The 20,324-nt window shown below is 42.2% G+C and overlaps 1 long non-coding RNA gene across 1 annotated transcript; it reads right to left on the reverse strand.

Annotated features, from left to right (window-relative positions):
* Nucleotides 1–1,347: 1,347 nt before the first annotated feature.
* LOC123963707 lies at nucleotides 1,348–16,781 on the reverse strand. Its single transcript, XR_006823246.1, has 3 exons — nucleotides 16,526–16,781; nucleotides 1,575–1,690; nucleotides 1,348–1,489 (listed from the first exon to the last, which is right to left on the reverse strand). It is a non-coding gene; the product is annotated as an uncharacterized LOC123963707 (long non-coding RNA).
* Nucleotides 16,782–20,324: the final 3,543 nt, after the last annotated feature.

A 20,324-nucleotide genomic window follows, 5' to 3' on the forward strand; every position in this document is an offset into this window, starting at 1 on the left:
ATGGCCCCCCCCCCCCCCCCCAAAAAAAACCCCTTAGGATTTCTACTATCAAGGTGCCTGTCCTCTTTGCTACTCAATTTGTTTGTACGTTAATTGATTAGTCAGTAGAAATTTAATCTTTCCAAAAGTTTGTAGTTTTGTAGTCCTAGCTTCTCAAACAATAGGATTTACTGCTTTCATTGTTCTAAATCATACTATATTTCAGTGTTGAATGGCTGGTTAGACAGAACAAGCAATTTTTCACAACCTTGTGACCGTCTACACACTAAACAGATAATCCATAATGAACGTCAATGTTAGTTGTAGCTCAACCATAATTGCCACAGTCCTGGTGTTCGAACACCCACAGAGCCGGGCTGATGCTAACGGGAAGGTCATCCTACTAGAGGTTATCTTCCCTCATAATGCGAAACACCGCACACCCAGTATGCACATATGCGCGCTGTCACAAAACCCTGAGCCCTCTAACTGGCCTGCACTGACGTTCACGTGGAGTGCTGTCGTCTCTTCTGGCAGCTCCTGGCACAATAACCCAGTCAGTAGATTAGCAGTGATAGCATCACTGGCCCCGCACCGCAAACAATGGCCACTCTGTGTCTCACTGACGCAGGTCCATTTCGCAGGACTCTCACTTGTGTAAAAGGGTCAAATATGTATTTGTTTACACGCAAGCGCACAGTGTTGAGTCAATTCATGTGGTCAAAGCACATAAATTGCTTTTAGTTGAAGGCAGACAACAGATTTTACACGAACAACCCAACCCTTCTCACCTTCTGCAGCCCCAGCATGCACAAACTTTCAATTAAATGGATTTCCTTATGAGCTGAAGGGGGGGGGGCGATACCACGGCATGCAGATGGCTTCTTCAACAGACAGCAGGAGGTGCAACGGCATTTCAAGATAGTAGAGTTGGATTTGATATGATAGAGATAGTTTCGAGCAGGAGAAAACCCATACCACAACCCCCCTTATTAATAATTATTCATGGATCAAATAGTTAGAAATGTCTATGTGTATGATGAGTGTGGACATGGCTGGTGATAATGTAATTTAAAGTCTGTAGCGCATTTCTGGCTGTCAGCTAGTCCACTAGCTCTTTGCTAGAAACAGCATCCTGCAGTTATCAGCTTCCTGTTTTCTCTGTAGCCCTGCACCCCCGGCCTCCTCATTCTGAGAACACTCTCAGACCCTAAAGGAAGGTATAAAAGACAAAGTGTTAATCACTTGTTTAGCACTTCAACAGAGACCAAGAGCAAAACAGGGGCAGCGTGCTTTCGGCAAAGCCTCAGTTATCTTCAGTTTAATGCATTAATAATGCCATACTACAACAAACAACCTTATCATGTTCAGAATTTACACATTTGTTATATAAAGTGAAACTTTCATTATAATATAAATTATCTCAGGTGCAGGATGACTTTGCCATGACGTCCTGTATGGAAGCTCCATACAAAACAGTGATGTACGTCCCCTGCGTGACGGGTGGAGGCTGCGAAGTGATACAGAGAGATTGTAACATGATATATCAGCGCCTATTAATCAGGGGGTGAGAGTGATATTTAAAAGCGGCTTACGGCTCCTGCAGAGGTGGGAACAGCTGATGTCTCCTGCTGCTCAGGCGTCCGGCTGCTTTGTGCAGGTGCGTGCCGAGCCATGACGACTCACTTCTCAACATACACCCAACAACATGCTGTCAGATAAAAAGCACATACTGACTGCTTTATAGCATACAGGATTACTCTGGGATTGTGAAAGATGCTAACAGATTCTTACTTTGCGCTACAGATATGAGCAAGAACACATGTACTGATTATGCAGTCTGACGTGAAATCAGACATTTACATTTCACATAGAGCTCAGATGAAAGTGTTGCTCTGTTGACCACACTCATTCTCAGTTTTTATTCCTCACAGCTTTCCTTCGACTTCTCCCCAAAAACGGCAGGAGCTCTGCCGTTCTGTGTAGCCAGGAAGACGCCGCAGATGTCTGAGCATGTTGAGTGCCAGCACACTGAGAGCATCTCCCTCCCTCTGTGCTGCTGATGGACTATCGGGCCTTCTCATGATCACTTACTGAAGTAGAATTCCTGCCAAGAGATTATGATTGGACTATAATCGGCGGCTAGCTGGGAGGTCCTGATTTTGATTCATTGCTTGAACTTTCTCCTCCACTTACTTGATTTTATTGTCATAGCAGGGACATGCGTTGAATGGTCGAACATTAAATGACAACTTTCGCAATTATCTCAAGATTTCAAGCGGGGCTTTGGGCGTAATGTAAGCCAGTGGGATTCCAGGAAATCTCAAATGTGTTTGTGACTCTGCCTGTATGCTTGTGTGTGTGTTGTTTTGCATATGTTTCTGCTGATGCAGAGAGATACAGCCACCGCATCTTCATTCAACGCTCGGAGCCTTGAGCTAGAAAGGGGGCAAAACCCAAAACAGTGAAAACCAAAGAGTAAGCAAAATCCTGAAATAAATACGCTCACAAACACACACGCAATCCATCCCACTTATTACTCATTTTCCAGTAGCAGCTCTTTGCAAGAATCACAGTTGATTTACACACATTGTGTCAGACATTAACAGTGGGATGACCTATGAGCTTCAGATCAGCTTTTATCCTCCACACACACACTCACACAAACACAGAAAGAAGCTGCTTTTGCTAAGATGCAGTGCTCAGGTGCTGAAGCCTCAGAGTCACGTCGCTCAAATCTATAACAGGCAAAAGACTCCCATTAAACAACCTTGGAGTGACACAACATCCGCCAAAGCCTGGGCCATGCATCACGTCGAGCTCCACGCGCTTCATCACAGAAAACGCTGCTGCTGCCTCTCCACATTATAAATGGTTTTGTTGGGGAGGCGGCGGTGCACCTCAGGATGCTGTAGAGACTTTGTCTGTTTCCTGTTTTCCTAAGTTTATACAAGTGAACGGTTATGTAAGCACGGTGCTAAAAGCGTGGCAAAGCAGGACTGCCACACGCCCGCCTACAGTAAAACAACAACAAAAAAAGATAAGGGAGCAGTCACACAAGGGACCAGTATTTGGGAGAAAAGAAAAAATCCCTGGTACATGGTTAGGTAACATATTGTGACATGTGTCCTGTGTTAAAGAACTTGAGAGAGAGAGCAGATTGATACCTTCTTGTCTTGTTTATACAAAGTAATGGCCTTCACATTCTTCTTATATCTAGACCTGTGATGTGTCTGTGGGCGACATATAATGAAAGCTATGTCAACCATCCATTGGTGACACAGTAAAGTCCTGTATTGGATACATTTCCCCCAGTGACTGAATTTCTACTTGAGCAATAATTGTGGTTTTGAAAAGAGGATTCTTTTTTCTTTTCTTGGGATCTCTTGACAACACCTTGGGTGGAAGGAGCAGAGAGCAGAGATCAGTATTCATAAAAGGTAGCACATACTCATTCATGGAAGGAGGTAGAGCAAAGTGAAAGAGAAAAGCAAAATTGTTTGCTACACTCTGAGACAATAGATCAATAGGGCCAGCCTGCAGTGTGGTGAAAACTGTTACACTGTACAGTATCTCTGGCAAACAACACAGCAAAAACTTCAAAGTGGTGACACTAAAAGTGCCCTTTGTCGTTTTATGTCACAGAACCAGAATGGGGTTTGTATGTGTTTTGTAAAACCCAATATGATGATTTTACCCTGGAGAAATTAATAACTCCATGACCTTGACCATGAAGGAGAATTAATTAATGTTTAAAAATAGTCAAAGTGGTGAAAATATACATCTTAAACCATTCAAACAATGTTAAAACATGCTTTTCCCAATGTTTCTTTCAATTCAGGAATTGTTTTGTTTTGGAGGTGTATTATTCTATTCCCACAGATAATTGTAGACACAGATTTTTCAACTACTACGACTAAAGGCAGATATATCTTTTAACAAACTAAAACATCAACAGTAAATGTCAGTTTTGGATGTCTCAGAATCAAAGACAGCCCTTCTGTGTCGATTTACTATTCTCCATCGCTCAAGAATCACACTGGGAAGAACTCATCATAGAAGAGGCAACTTCTCCACTGAGAGCAGACTCAATAGAACAGAACGAAAACAACAATTGTGTTTTAAATGGAGGGGGGAAACGCTTTCATTTACAGGCATTCTGGGAAATGTAGGATATTATTCAACTAGACGAGGCTAGTAACACTCAGATGGAATTGCTGTGTAGTCTACACAACAGCCATCCAAACAGCTCTGCAGAGCTGCACTTAGACACGGTGGTGATTTGAGCTAAACGCTAATGTCAGCATGCTAACACAGTGATGTTTAGCAGATATACCATGCTCACCATCTTAGTTTAGCTAGTAAGTATGCTAACATTTGCTAATTAGTACTAAACACAAAGAACAGCTGAGGCTGATGGCTAATTGTCAATTTGTTTTGGACAATTTAAAAGTTTGACCTGCTGGTGATGCTAGAGGAAAAGTCATGGAATCACCAGAGTTTTCACCCTGTGAGGTACATGAATGCCTGTACCAAAGTCCATGGCAATCTATCCAGCTGTGGAAAAATTTCACTAATAACCAACAATGTCAACCTCGTAGTGGCGCCGGAAGAAATCAAAGGAGATCGCCAGTGTCAGTAGACTTTACCCTTTGAGGACCGTGAATGACATGTCATGGCAATCCATTTGATAGACTGCTACTAGCAATACATTATTAATAATGACATTCACATGTACTGGATATTTACATGTACTGATTTGAACCTTGTTGTGTAATTGAGTTTCCAGTTCTGGATTAGATTTTTATTATGATTACATGTCTTCAAAATGGAAGATCCTGAAATATGTCAGGCATAAAAAAAAAACACTTAAATACTCTCATTTGAATATATCCTAAAACCACTATTGTGCAAATTGTTTTACTGAGACAAAAAGATGATTGGGTTATTCTCTCTAAATATATATTTGTATATAATGTTATGCCACAAGCAAATATTCTACGCCAATTTTATATTAAGTAGACTTTGTGAGAAAATATGAATCAGTATTGTATGTTTTGTGTCCAGTGAGTTGAGTGATTAGTCATTGTGTTAATCCTAGCTCAGAGGCATGCTGTTGTGAGAGAGTTGGTTGCTGTGTCTAATCTCAGGCATTGCAAAGATAATGATAAGAGTAAAGCAGGCCTCAGGGGCACACCACTCTCCACATTTGTCACTAAGAATTTCACGCTGGTGTCAAATGAGTTTTTCATGAGGAAGAGAAAAAAAATCCAGAAATGTTAAGATGCGCTTAGAATGTGTAGGCCAATACATCAGGGCTGCTAGATGGAATTAGAGTATTTTCCAATTATTTATTTGTGACAAGTGTCCCAACTGTACAGTACGACAGCATTTTCTGAATTCTTTTGCGGAACTTTTAACATTGAACATATTGGATCACATCACTCACTTTGTAGCAGTATTTTAGGGATGCTCATGTTTTCACAAGCTTGCAAACCAAAGGGGCAACAGGATATGTATGGCATACTTTGAAATGGAATAAAGGAAACAATAAGTCGTGGTAATTGAACCAGGATGAGCGAAGCCTTTCCTGGGAGTTTCAAGGGAGAGGTGCACAGGCGGGGGAGTAGTGGGCAGAGTGTTACAATCACACAGGTTATTTGGGGACTCTTGGGGAAGTGGAGGGGGACCTCAGTGAACTCCTCATTTCTGTGGGGCTTTATGTAGCGTGACGGTTCCAAATGAAACTCCCCGATCATGTGGGAGCGCTCTATTAATTTGTGGCTCAGGCCACCTCCTTGGGGAAAGAGCTGCCACAGCCAGTACTGCATCTCCTCTGCAGCTCCCAGCAAAGCGTCTTGTTGCTTGCTTATTGACTGAGGAGCTGTACTGCAATGTTTCTCCACGTCCACGGCTGTGGCTTTCGCCTCAAGTGCTGAGACGATCTATCATTTCTTTGGTCGCCTAGTCCAGACTCTACAGGACGGATGAAAAGCAGCGTGAAATAAAAGTAATCTTGGTTCTTGGAGCAATATCCAGGCTTTAGCTAGCTGGAATACAATCTGTTCCTACAACATAGCATGCTCTGGGGAATCTAATCTGGTTCTGTTACAAGGTCCTGAAAGTCCTGTCGCAGTATAACATCAATAACAACAATTTCAAGCAAACAAGAAGGCGATGGTAAAGTATATGAGCTGCTATGTGGGGTTGCCAAAATTGGACAAATACACCACTTCATATTTTGTCTTCCAAATTGTTTATTAGTTTTACCCAAACTAAGTATATTAAAAAAATCTGTAACTGTAAGAAAATTTTGAGTTTTGACTAGTTTTCCTGGATGCTGAAATTGTTTTTTGGTCACAACGGTACTCATTACAATCAGGCTCCATCAACAAGCACCTGACGGCTTCAAAGGCATGTGTGAATGCACAAGATCACAAGGCTCTCATAAGACTCAAGCCCAGAAGCATGTACATTCACATGAAAGGACGGCCAACAGGGATGACACTATTCCCACAGATCTTCCTCGTTTACTTCTCCCAGCATCACTCGTGATCCTATTCTACCATTAAATATGCACAAACCACATGAACGTAGTCCAATTAGTGAAATACAACAGTTAAATGTGGGTTTGAATCCTGATTATGGTGATCTTCATACTTACTTCCAAAGTATGAAGATCACCAGGAACAGCTTTTCTGTGCGCAGGTAGCTACTGAACAGGAAAAGAAAAACAAGGCTTAGTAGGTGGGACAGTGAAGTCTATCCAAAAATATCCTCAGCAGAGAGCTACATGTGGGACCCACTGATTTCAAAAGCGACGCCTGGGACTGACACGAGAAAACTTATTTCACTTCAAGTGCAAGCACGTCAGCAAACATCTGATCTAAGTAAAGATAAGACAGGCTCTTTAATTACTGAGAAATCCTTTGTGTATTCCCATGGAGGCACACGTCCTTGGGAGCTCTGCAGATGTTGGGTGGGAGGACATCAATCCCAGAGCGCCCACACTGGGAGTAGGCCAGCTAGGAATGATGGGAAGTTATGCAGATATACAAAGTAATTAAATACTCACCTAAAATGTGTCTGGTGTCCCTTCTGGGTGCTTGCAAAACGATCATTATGACTGTGAGAGATAATAACACGCTTGACAGAACAACCCTCGAACAGCTATAGTTGAAAATTCCTGACCCCTGTTGTGCAGAATAGAGTCAAGTGACATAAAATCCATAGGTGTTAATAACTATTTTGAGCAGCAGAACAACAAACATCATTAGCTTCCCGAGCAAATAACATTAAGCATGGGTGCTGCTTGAAAAGCTTCCCACGTAGGGGAGAACAGGATATCTTCCCCCTACAGACGCTGGTGATGAGACTAGTGTGGGAGGACCAGGGAACAGAGCAAGCACATGAAAAGAGGAAGAAATGAAAGGGGAAAAGTAGAAGAGAGGAGGCAAACGAGAAGAGATGGAAACAAAAATAAGCTGGCCCACACCGCGTAAGGATGATTCAGTTTGAAGATTGTCTGGCATGGAGAGGCAATCAGGAGAGCAGAGACTGTATGGCCTCACTGCGAGCTATTCTGCTGCACCGTGACCACATCTCAAGTGTCCCCTGCTCCTCCCCCCTGTCTTTCTCTCTGTCATCTATTTCTCATCAAGTACTGCCTCCCATAAACAAGGATACTAGCCATCAGGCAAGACATCTGAGAAGACTGATCCCTTTTGAAGACGCATTACTTCCGAGCAGAACCAATCCCGCAGGGACACTGGACAACCTGAAGTCCTCTTACTGCTGGGAAGTACCGGGGGGGGGGGTTAAACCAGGGTATTGGCCTCAACATTGCAGACTGTGTCCCAGCCACTGTTTAGGAGATCATTGTGAGGTATGATTGGCAGCTGGGTTGATCTCCCGGGGCAGGTCAGCTACGGAACTACACGCTATTCACTTGAGAGTCGATCAATCACAATTTGGCTTAATTAACCAGCAGGAATGACAAGCCAAGGGCCCACTGTCTGAATGGACGGATGGATGAATGGATCCAAGGAAATATGATAGATACAGTACAACACAATACAATACAGCAGATGATAATTTAATCCTGTAAACCCAAAGGAGAACTCAGATTGCAAGGCCAGCAGAGAAAAGAAGTACACTGCAGTTGATGCCAGCCAACAGAGAGACAGGTTCCCGACATTCAGTTAACTTCTACAGTGTAGTATTCCGTTGATCTAATGAATGCTGGTATTCTAAGCTATAAACAAGGTTGTCCTGGTGGCTTCCAAAACCTAAAATAAATCCAGAAAAATGCAAAATGCCGGCTGTGGATCATTCCTAATGTACTTCCTACTCAATGTAACGTAACAAAGCCCTACTGTTCTGCTTTTTAATGATTGTAATAATGAATAGAGGCCAACCCAGCTGTACAAGAACAGTGTTGATCGTTCATATCGTTGTCTTTTGTCTCAATCGTTGGGGGATGCAGTGGTTCTAAGTTACTGTGTGATCGGTAGGCTTTAGCTTCTATCTGTCTTTTTTTTTTCCCACGTCCATTTGAGTCAGTTTGACAGCCTAAATACAACCTTCAAATGTATAATGCAACTGCAAAACTGTCTGCTTCTTTCTGAGATTGCCTTTTCCAACAAATTTGACAATATTTCTCCAGGGAGTGCAGTAATAGACAGAGGCAGCGCCAACAGTTTGTCAGACTTAGCAACAGTAACTAAGGGGGGCGGGGTTTAACAAAGGTCAATTCCATGAGAACTCGATCTGCTGAGGAGGATCTTCTCATGTGATCAAAAACTCCAGAGCAGCAATTAAATGGACCTTGCGGTCAGATTGTTTTGTGAGTTGCTGTTTTGAAAATGAAGAATGGATAAGAAGTGCAAACAAAAATGAAAATTCCATGACTCGACAAACTCCATTATTTCAGAAAGATTGTTTATTACTATCAAAAGCTCCACAACAGCTACTAAATGGCCTTCGTGGTGGTAACTTTAGTCCTAAAAGTTAGTTTATCTTAAAATTTCTGGTACAACAACCAAAATGATAATTTTGCCAAGAGATATTTCTTTGAGAAATAACAACATGTGTTTCTACAAAACTCTATTTTTCATTCAAGGTCCAATGTTCTCAAATACTGAATACTGTCTAAACACAGGCAGCCATATAAAACCTGCGCCTGAATAAAGACATTTAAAATTGGCAACATTTTGATGTAAGAATAGGAAAACTCATCATTCACTGATGAAATCATTCCACAGTCAATGCCAGTTTATGAAAATTGGTGCTACAGACACTTTCCATTTGGTACAAAATAAATATTTGGTTCAATACTCAGCCATACAAAAAGGTATAATTCCAATGTGTTTTTATTTTTATCTTTTACAATATAAGTTTTTTTACACAAGACACACACAGCACATTGCTTAATAAAGGCCACTCTCTGGGTTGTCTCATCACATTGATAGGTGTATCCAAAAGCCTGCACCACTCTCTCATTAGTGTCTGCTAGCCGGTACGGCTACAATTAGCATTAGTCCTATTCTCAATTACTGTGATCGAGCATACAGACATTTGGCAGCCTCTGTGGGCTAGCATGATCTAAAGCTCAGTCGATGCAAGGCCCACATCCAGCAGGAGGAAGTTGAAAAATATAGTTTTTTGGCTGTCAAATGTCTCCTCTTCATTATTGTCCATACTGTGTCTCAATGTCTCCACATTCACCTGTCTGTTAATCTGTCAGCCAGCCACCCTTCCTGTCATCCGTCTATGTCCATCTTACTGCCTTCTGAGTCCAAATTGCATCTGTCACTGTGTTGGCTCGCCTCCACTAGACTTCACCTGCTGCAGTGCATCAGTCTGCTTCCATGAAAAAGTCCTTTTAATGATGACTCATGGAGAGGTTTTATTGTTTCAGTGTGTGTCTGCTGTACAGCCTCTTACAGTACCAGTGTCTGTACCTATTCACTACCCACCCCAGTTTATCTGCCCAATTTCAGTCGAGATCTCCCTTTACTTTCAAGCAACTTTTGCTTCATTCTTAAATATTCCTACCCACGTTTTAGCACATTTTAACCTATTTACTACAAATGACATTGCATTACTGTTTTCTAATATTCTCCTGGCAAATGTGTTGACATGGTAGGTACTGGAAAGTCAACATTTGTAGTTATTGAACTAAAACAGGCACAAACACTAGTAAAGTTTCTGAGCGGAAGGTTCCACAATTGTGTTTTCACTAACACCTCAGATTAACTTGCACTCCACAGGTGTACGTGGGGAAGGTGTACAGTGACTAACACTTGAATAACTGAAAGATTTGTGTCAAAACCTCGCCTCATTCACATGTTCACATGTTAGGTGCAATGTTATGCAAAGGTGAAGAGAGAAGAAGTGTGAGGTTTGCGCCAGGGGTGTGGCTTTTTCTGTTTAATTTGGCACATTCAGGCATGACCTTGGTGTTACACCACTTCACATGAGCTACCAGCACAATAAGCATTACTCTGAAGAAGTACACAAGCATGTTAAACATGCTAAATTCCAATGCGTCTGTGACAGAGATAATAATAAGGAAGATTGAATGCTTCTTATGTTTTAAATGTCAGTAAGAATTCAAACAGCATCATATATAAACAGTTTTTTTAAAGATTTAAGTAAGTAAACAAATGAAAATGTTTTATCAGGGAGATACAGCAAGTGAATGGTAATTTCAAAGCGCTCTAATTAATAATTTAAATCAGAACTAAATAAATGTACGCTTGAAGATACTGTATATAGCAGCTTCATTTTTTCCATAATGTCTCTCGTGGTTGTTTGTTCTTCAGCAGCCTTGCAAATTTACGTGTTAATTAAACTCCGAGTCTAGTAGAAAAATATATTCAAGTTTACACACATCAGTTTAATTTAACAAATCACCTGTGAGCCCTCAAAATCATCTTTCTAAATTATTTTTACTGAAAGAAAAAAAAAAATCATTAACTAACAAGCTGGAAATGTGTTTTTTTGGGGGGGCTTAAAAATATAGCCCGAAAAATGTACTAACAAACTCCAAGCATCCTTCGGGTGACATCACCAACACCACGTCAGTGTTTCTCTAAAGTTTACACTGCCATATGGACCAACTGAGGTGTAGAGTGATAGCATAAGCAGACAGTCTGCTACCATTTTGTTTATATATATTTTATGACATAGAAAACTTCCTCCGCAATTTATATTTTGCATATGATTTGCTGTGAGGAAAAACCAAGGCTTCAGTGTGGTTATTAATACAGTCTAAGTGGGTCACTCAAAACGCACAGCCCAAACTGCAGGGGTCCTGAAGCTCTTCTGCCATTACTCTGATCGCTCTGTTCTTCATTTAATCATGCCTTCCGGTGCCCAAACCCAAAAGTAAGCTCCAGTCCAAAAGTGCTGCGTCCCATGAGAGGACGTGCTTTGGAGAAGCAGACTGTGAAGTGTATGACTGTGTGTGTGTGTGTGTGTGTGTGTGTGTGTGTGTGTGTGTGTGACATGCCTTGCAAAAGCTACAGAAATAAAGTGAGCAACGTGAGAGGGAGAGGACGACCATGCTACCATTCCCCGCCATCCATATGTCCGTCAGCCAGTGTGCCCGCTGATTCTGTTGTCAGCCTGGCATCCTGGCTCTGCCTATTAGCCTGCTAGTTAGACTGGCATTTAGACTGGCAGGACACACATAAGCAGGAGCCAAAGGGTCCCCTGCTTGGCTAGCACCAAACTGAAGGAAAACAGTAGACAAACCCACAGGAGTACGTGGCAACATGAAGCAGCTGCCTCCTCCAATCACGTCAGTCTGGCCTAATTTGATTCCATCTCGACAGGATTCAATTACATTTTATTAATTTTGGCACAGTGCAACTCCACAGAGTTTGATTCAATCTCTGGCAATGCAATTTAAATAGATGCAATCAGATTCACTTGAATTTAATGAATTTTTAAACATAATCTCTTCCTCCCTTCTTCATTCTGTATAAATCTTCTCACTGCTCACTCCATCCTTCCCAATTTTCCCCTTTCTGGGATTCAGAATATAGAATATAATGAGCGATGCCAAACTCTTCCTACAAGAGGATCCTGACTACTTAGTGTCTCTACATTTTCTTGGCTTCTGGTTAGGAGAGACTCCCTGAGGAGAACATTAGTCACTTCCATGATAATAATGGGTAATTTGAGTGAAAATAGACTGAGGTTGGCAGAGGGCATCATTGAACATGCTGCTGTTGTTGCTCCGAGCATTGCAAATAACCAAAGGTTTTTCAAAACTGAATGCCAAATTTCACCTACTGGAGCTTGTTGTTGGAACATCATCTCTCGTCTCGGCACTTCTGCTCATGCCTGAGTTTCTTAAAAGCCCAAAATGTGCCATTAAAAGACAATGCGTCTTCAAATCAGTATGAACATATTTGTAGCACAGTTCTCTTAATCCCTGATGCTAATCCTGTTAACTGAGCTGTGAGCTGATGACTGTACAGCTTGTACACAGAGCCTTCCAAGCTACCCTTGAGCAAGGCAGTTCATTTCTGTCAAGGCACTGCTGGCCTCTAAACCGCCCAATGAAGTAGTTATGTACAGGGACAGATTAGGAGACACTGGGCCCCAGGTCATGTAAAAGTGTTGTTGTAGTAGTTGTTTTGTGTCTCTTTGGAGTACTTTTATGTCTCTTGGTGGTTGTTTCAAGTCCCTTAATGGGGGTTTTGAGTCTGCTTGTGGTTGTGTTGCATCTTTTTGTAGTCATTTTTTGTCTATGGTCTTTACAAGTCTCTTCGTGCTTATTTTGTGTCTCCCTGTGGTCATTTTGTGTCTCCCTGTGGTCATTTTGTGTCTCCCTGTGGTCATTTTGTGTCTCCCTGTGGTCATTGTGTCACTTTATGGTCATTTTTTCTCTCCTTGTGATTGTTTTGCATCTCTTTTTAATAGTTTTTGTTTCTTGTTGTCATTTTCAGTCTCATTGTGGGGCCCAACACCCAAAGGGCTAGTGCTCAGTAGGCCCGTGCAGCCATCCACGGTGACATCCATGGGAATGTGTAGATAATACAATTATTTAAGAGGAATATGCATGAATTTAATAGAACTGCTGAAACCAGGCATTCAGATACGTTTTAGTCACGCAGCCTAGTCTTTAATAATTGCATAGTTCTACAGTCTATGCGTTTTTTTCTCATTTCCTTTCAGTCCTCAGCTTGCTGAGAATGAAATGGCAGACAACAACACTGCAGCACAGATGCTTGGCAGTGCTTTTCTCGTGTTTCCAGGTGTTTTGAATGGAACACTGTGCTCCTGTCATACATACAGTGTAAAGTGTTAAGCCTGAACTCGGTGGATCGAGTGCTAAAGGACGCACATGAGAAATCAAAAGCTTGCAGGCAAATAAATAGCATATCCATAACACTGAGATTGCCCTTTGTACAATTCAGAGGCCTGCTGACTCGAGTCGTTCCTTAAATTGATTTCTCATATGCGGCTGCCTCGAGGGGGCGATTCTATTTTCATATATACACTGGCTCTCTATATGTATGCTCTCCGTCCTAGTCTATTAATCAAATAATGCAATCAATTTCACCTTGCAGGACCAAGACACAGGCCATTTCTTTTGTGAACAGCTTTGCATGTCTTTAAAAAGGAGTTTATGACTGGCCTTGCATGGTGTTAAGAACTGTGTGCAGAATTGTTCCAGTTTCAAGTTTTGAGCATGGCAGGAGATATGGGAAAACAGAAACTTTTAAGGGTTTCGATTTTGCTAAAAAATAAGTAAATAAAAAAAATTGCTTCCTGCAAGACTAGTGGTGTGAATTTCTGAAGAAAATAAATAATCTGCACTACCCTCATAAATATTTACCCGGTGATTCATTTGTGTAGTTTGAGTACAGTGTGTGTGTGCCCCTGCATTTCTACTTGCTCATGTGAGAACCTACATAAACCAGAACTACTGGATGTAAACAAACCTGAGACACATGCTTAAGCCCGGGCTCATGGTGCAATGAGAGACACTTAAGCGCAGGGGCATAAATCTTTTAAACCCTGAGCCACTGACATTTCCCCCCGGAGATACAGCGAAATATCTTAATTACGCCACTTAACATCACATTGGCGAGTCCCGGGTGAGCCCAAGCAAGCATATAATTCATTGTACTAAGCATCGGTAAAAGCCAAATACATAAACCTTCAAGGATGCAAACTCAAGTGCAGGGTAGACGGTGAGCTGGGACTTCAAACGCAAATGTTTTCCTTCAGGAGCCAGAGGGGTTAGAACAGAGGATATCTGCAGAGTTAGTGTGGCAGGAGACAGGGCACCTGGCTGATTCCTGTCACAAACTCCAGCTGTCATCCTGAATTGGTGAATTCATATATTGGTCTATCTGGATCTAGCCCCATCACTGATGGTTTATAGTGTTTGCTTCAAGGGCCCACAGTGATAAAAGACACTGAGATTCCTACTCAGGCTCTAGCACATACCTTCAACTCAGAACTAGCCTTTTTATTCCCTGCAGGCTCCCTGCATTGTCTAATAGGTCAATTTGGGTGGACTTTGCTATCATGAAAAGCATCACAAGAATGGAAATTGGTGGGTTGGGTGATGTAATACTACTGCAACAAAGGGGAAGTAACAAAGCAATGAATATTCCAGTTAAGACTTAGAAACAGTAAGCCATATGTCTTTGTTTCACCTCAGTGGGATTCAATGTAATAAAAAACGAAAATACACTAATGCTCTGAATACATCATTTTCTTCTCTTTCATAACAGCAGTTTCTAGCAGCCCCATTGATTGATATAGTGGAAAATGAACTGCCAATAAACTACAGTCCTTTTAAAATGTTGTGGTGGCCCAGGGCATCTTCCTCGGGTATGCTTGAAATCTTTATATTGAGTGTCTGCTGCTGTTTCCATGCCACAAACCACCAAAACAAACACCATGTGTACTCCTCATTTCACACAGTTTTCTCCCTGGCAAGGCTGTTAGTGCTTTAAAATTGGAATTATATGCAACTTTTCTTGGGAAATGTGGTAGTATTACACATTAGTAGTGACAGAGGACAGAGTCATTTTTACGCCTCCTCAAACTGGAGTTATATGTAGCATACTGAAGTGCCGTTAAAGTGTATCTGTGATTCTCTACATTTGCTGAGTAACCTCCTCAAGGACCCCCAATCCCCACTCTGAGGCCCACTACCCTGAAGGACTTCAGCCATGCAGTCTGACTGCTTTAACGACCAGTGGCTTTATGGCTTCACTCCTTGCACCACTTTACAGCGCTCTACCCCCACCTGCCGTTGTGCGCCAGGAAGCCAGCATGGCCACGCTGCAAAAAATGTCCATCTAACAAATCCCCCTTTTAAGGTTTCTAGTCTTGAGACTCCCTGTTTGTTTTTAACAAGTGTAAACATCTCGCCAGGGGTATAGGATAACCCGTTTTATCCTCGATGCAAATTAACTTGTTGCGAGATTATTGGGGGGGGGGGGGGCTGCCTGAACACTGGTACCAAAAGAGATAAAACAACCTCATCCTGCAATCAAATCTTTTTCCCTTTCAAGCTATGGATTACTAATAAATCCGAAGCTACAGGAGTTAGGTGTTTTTAGCAGTGCACGCTGGCACGGCGACGCGCTCCACTGACCAGGACACAGAAACATTCACAAAAATAAAAGGAAATAAAGGCCAAAGGCGCGTGTTTGCGCTTTCAATCAGTGCCCGTTGGCAGCGGTCACTCAAGTAACATCTTTATTTGCCTCCGCGCGTGCAAACCACACACGGGCGCGCGCACAGAGACAATCATCATCCCCTCTAAATCAGGTGCGCAACGCACATGAAACCCAATTAACGGTGAAGTGTCACTCTGCTGTCACATATACAGCTCATATTTACAAACTTTCCGAAGCATTGGAGACTGTGCGGCCGCATCGTGGGGCCGTTATGCACAGTCTGCGCACAAGATGCAGACGCTGAAGATGTTCCACCGTGCAATACTAAATCTATAGTATTTTCCTAGATACACCAAGACAGCGGACTTGATAGTGAGAGAAAGCAAAGAAAGCCGGCGGTCCCAAAAAAATTACATTCACAATATGGAACTGAAATGAATGTCTCCATGTATGATGCCAGTTTAAGTTGGGAGACAATCGATTTCTAACCAGCAAATAAAATCCATAAAGGTACCACCTCAAATGCTGCTCCTAAAGAAAACTAAACAACAAGGGTGACATATGCCTAACGATAAACATAACAGTTTTGTCCTGGGAGAGTGTGCATCTCAACAGCTCACCCACCCTAAAAAATAAAAAAAGACCCCATCATAATCCCCCTTTTCAGCAAGAAAGCATTCTGGCCCCTGCAAGACGTGCTTCAACTACAAAACAACGTCCAGTTAAACAATCCACCCCTCTCTCCCTCTCTCGCCCTCTCACTCTCTCCCCCTCTTTCTCTTCCTCGGCTCTCTCTGCCTGCTGCAGATCACGATGGCAAATACACTCAACTTGTCCACAAAGTCACCAAGCTCGAGGGTTTCACGCACTCGTGCGCGCATCCCTACCTTGACTACCGCAGACGAGCACCCAGAGGAGGTGGACGAGTTTGAGCATCATTTTCGGGCAGGTTTCGGGCTGTCGGACGCTGCTTTCAGCTGCTGTAAAAAACGACAAGGGCGACACACACGCTCGGCTCCGTTCATCCGCCGTCTTGGGCTCCGCTGGCGACTGATCTGCCTCAGCTCCTTCCTTCCCTTCCTTCCTATACGCGCGCTCCCGCTCGGCGCTCGTACACCGCTCTGCGCTGAGGACCCCCCCACCCAGCATCACTTCTCACCAACCTCACTGCTGGAAGCTGTTGATGAAAAGCAGACGAGAGGACGGGAAATCAAGCCAAACATGTTTACGTTTTGCATACTTTATTGAGTTATTTAAAACAAGCTGTAAAGTTGGAAGGGGAAGATCTTAAGAAAGAGAACATATCTTTAATCCCGAGTTGCCTGTTAGCAGGAGTGTAGCTAGGAAATCTGGTGGCCCTCTCTAATATTTATGGTCCCTTCCAGCTGTGGGCCCCTGTAATCCACCACCTATAAGACTTAGGAATTACAGTGCCTATTTATCTCTGAAGCCCAAACAAACATGCAAAGTAAGAAAAATGTTGCCCCATGTAAATATACTGATACTCACAGTGCCAACTTTCCCCTCTACAAATTAGCACAATGGGCTTCGTGCAAGAAGTTTTTTTCTCTCTTATGTTATGTTACCAAAGAGTGAAAAGAAGACTTTAGCGGCAGTCACACCATAAAGTGCACCAAGCACTCCAACCTAAACAACAACATAGGTTGTTTTAACCAACCTCCAGATACGACTCATATGAGTCCCTACCATTGGCATTTATCCATACCTAACCTATATGTCTCAGAAATCATGTGACCTACATCACATGACATAAACACGTGAAGACCATAGCGACACAAAGGAGGTGAACCCTATCTGCTCTACATCAGCCATGAGGCTAGATGTGGTGGTGTGCAGCTTTTGAGTTCACCGGTTGACATGCATACCATCACTGACTTAGGCACACACACCTGTGATGGGTTAGGGGAAGGGGAAGGGGCTACGGAGCGCTGTCAACGCCTTTAACATAGTTAGCGAGTTAGCTAACATAGCTACGCAACCTACAAAACCTCATTAAAGACACAAGTTACGCAACGTCATTAAAAAAAACAAATCCATCTTGTTTCACATGGGAACCGAACGCAGTTCTCCTGGGTGAAAGTGGCTAACTTGCTATCCATCCACCCAACCCACCAAAGCACTACAACTTTCTGGCTATTTATAATACTGACCCTCTTTGTCATGTGTTTGCCTTGTATGGCCACTAGAGGTTGTTGCCACACAAACCTAAATATATGTAGTAATTTCGACAATCTCATAAATTGACATTTACTTGTCTGTACAAAATATCCTGGTGAGAAAAGGGCCTTTCACTCAATAGCTCCTGGAGCATCTCTCTGTTTTCTCTCTGAAGTTCTGTTTACTTCCCACTGGTATTTTACTTACCATTGAACACCATTTCGATCAGTCATTGAGCATTAGTAAGCTTGTTAGCTCGGAAAGCTTTACTTTTCCTCTTCAGTTAGCATGAGACCCAATGTCAGTGTCAAATGTAGTATCCTTTCCAAAAATTTGACAGGTGTCTCTGACATATCACAACTGAGTTAAAATTCTGGCCTTTAACCACAACACACTCATAAAGGAAATGTTGGAGGTACATTCATCAGGTAGCCAGAAACACAACTCCAAATGAATGCTAATGGTGTTCCTTGTCTGCTCAATGTGTAAATAGACAACTGTTTGTTCCCCATATGAACTTTATAAGGTGATAATGTTTACAGTGATTTGCTGCCACCAGAGCACATTGTCAAAATCTGTACTCACTTCAAGTTTTGACAGTCAAAGTGGTATCTTACTAATAACTTAGTATTCAGTAATCCAGTATAGTTCTTTATATGCAGTCCCAAACTACATAATCCTAAAATATGCCATCCAAATTTTTAACCTGAGAAGAACATCCTTGAAAGGTTGTCAGTTCATAACAGAGCATATAATACTCTAAATTCATGATCCAATAGATACGTGTTACCATTTCAGCCTTTAATGTCTTTCTGACAGTGATTTGAAACACTGCAAACTTACTAATTCTATTCTGGACACATTTCTGCACCAATTTATGGTGGAAATGTCTTTATTTATATAAAGGGGAACACAAAATTCAGGTGGTAGGTGACAATTCAGAATATAAAAATATAATTGAATATAATGTAGTATTCAGTAAATTGTTTTTTTAGCTTATGTCATTTTTGGGGATATTGCAGATCTGGTTTTCTGTATTTACATTGCATTGCATGTTTTCTTATTGTGCCAAAAAAAAAACTTTTTCATAGTACTCTCGTTTGTTATTTAACATTTCTTGTTACAAGCTATTTTTCAGAACATTTCAGAGAAAAAACAGAAAAAGTGGTGGGGACATGTCCCCAGCATCCCCAGTGTAAATGATACCTATGCAGGTGGGGGGAATAGACTGATTTTCTAATGTTTAGTGTTACTCACCATCTAACTCAGCTCCAGTTAGGAGCTGCATGAAGCCTTTGATGTTATAAGAATCTGGTCCCTGGAGCAAGTTTTATCAGCTGACAATTTTCAATGCACATTTAAGAGTGTAAGTTGCAACTATTAACAATAATGGAAAGCTGAGGCTCAGTAGCAGTAGGCTAACAGTGAACATAGGCATATGTGCAGTTCTGTCACCAATAGCCTACAAAAAGTGGTCCACATCACCTCAAGCACACTTATCTTCCAAAACCATTGTCAATCTTCCAAAACCATTGTCAATCTAGCTACTGTATCAGCTGAAATGAATGAGCAAGCATCCAGGAACTGCTGCTTCTACTGCGCACGCACACACGCACACACACACACACACAGTATCCCACATTCATTGATCCACCTCATTAACGTTAGTTAAGGTTACTAATAATCGATGCAACTTCCGTTAATGATAACATATGACACTTTCACTCACCAGTTAACGTTAAGATAGCATCAGCCTCATCTGGCTCGTTTCCTGTAGTATCAGTAACCTTAACGTCCGTGTCATCTGCTGCAGACGCGGTGTCACCCGGAGCGGCAGCATATTCAGCTGCAGGCTTACGAAAACACCGAAAGAGTGTAGTTTGAGTTTGCTTGCGTTTCACATCTCCTTTAGTGATTGACATTAGTTAATTTCAAACTTGCGAAGAGTGACCGCCACACAGCTGCTGTTTGGTGGGTGACGTCAGATCCTGGTCACAGGCCACTGCAAACGTCAGTTCAGTGCTTCACAACACAGATAGGGTGAATTTCTGAATCTGTCTAAAAGAATGTATAAGCACAACATAAAATGAACAGATTTGACCAGTCCTAAAAGAAAGCATACTTGGATTTGTAAAAGCAGTGATTCCCCTTCGAGGGAACTCGAACTGCGTCGGTTACGACACTATGGGAACGCCTCTAGGCGAAGCAGGTCTGAACGTGAATGAAATCACTCCAATCCTATTGGCTTGTTGACGGAATAACCGGAGGAGTATAAAGCACACCTGTACACACTCATCATTAGCTTTTTTCTATTCAGCAGGTGCTCTGTATGTTGTTTGAAGAAAGCTCCAGTCCTACAAGCAGTGTGTCTTACCTGAAGAAGAAGTCTACCAGCATGTCCGGCAACCAGATGTACAGAAGGTGTGTTTTTTCTTGCCCTCGGTACATCACGGATGGAGATTCTCATGAGATGTGTGTCTCATGTTAGGGGATGGAGCACGCCCGGGC

This window comes from Micropterus dolomieu, linkage group LG23 (genome assembly GCF_021292245.1).
Source record: "Micropterus dolomieu isolate WLL.071019.BEF.003 ecotype Adirondacks linkage group LG23, ASM2129224v1, whole genome shotgun sequence".
Taxonomy (NCBI): Eukaryota; Metazoa; Chordata; class Actinopteri; order Centrarchiformes; family Centrarchidae; genus Micropterus; species Micropterus dolomieu.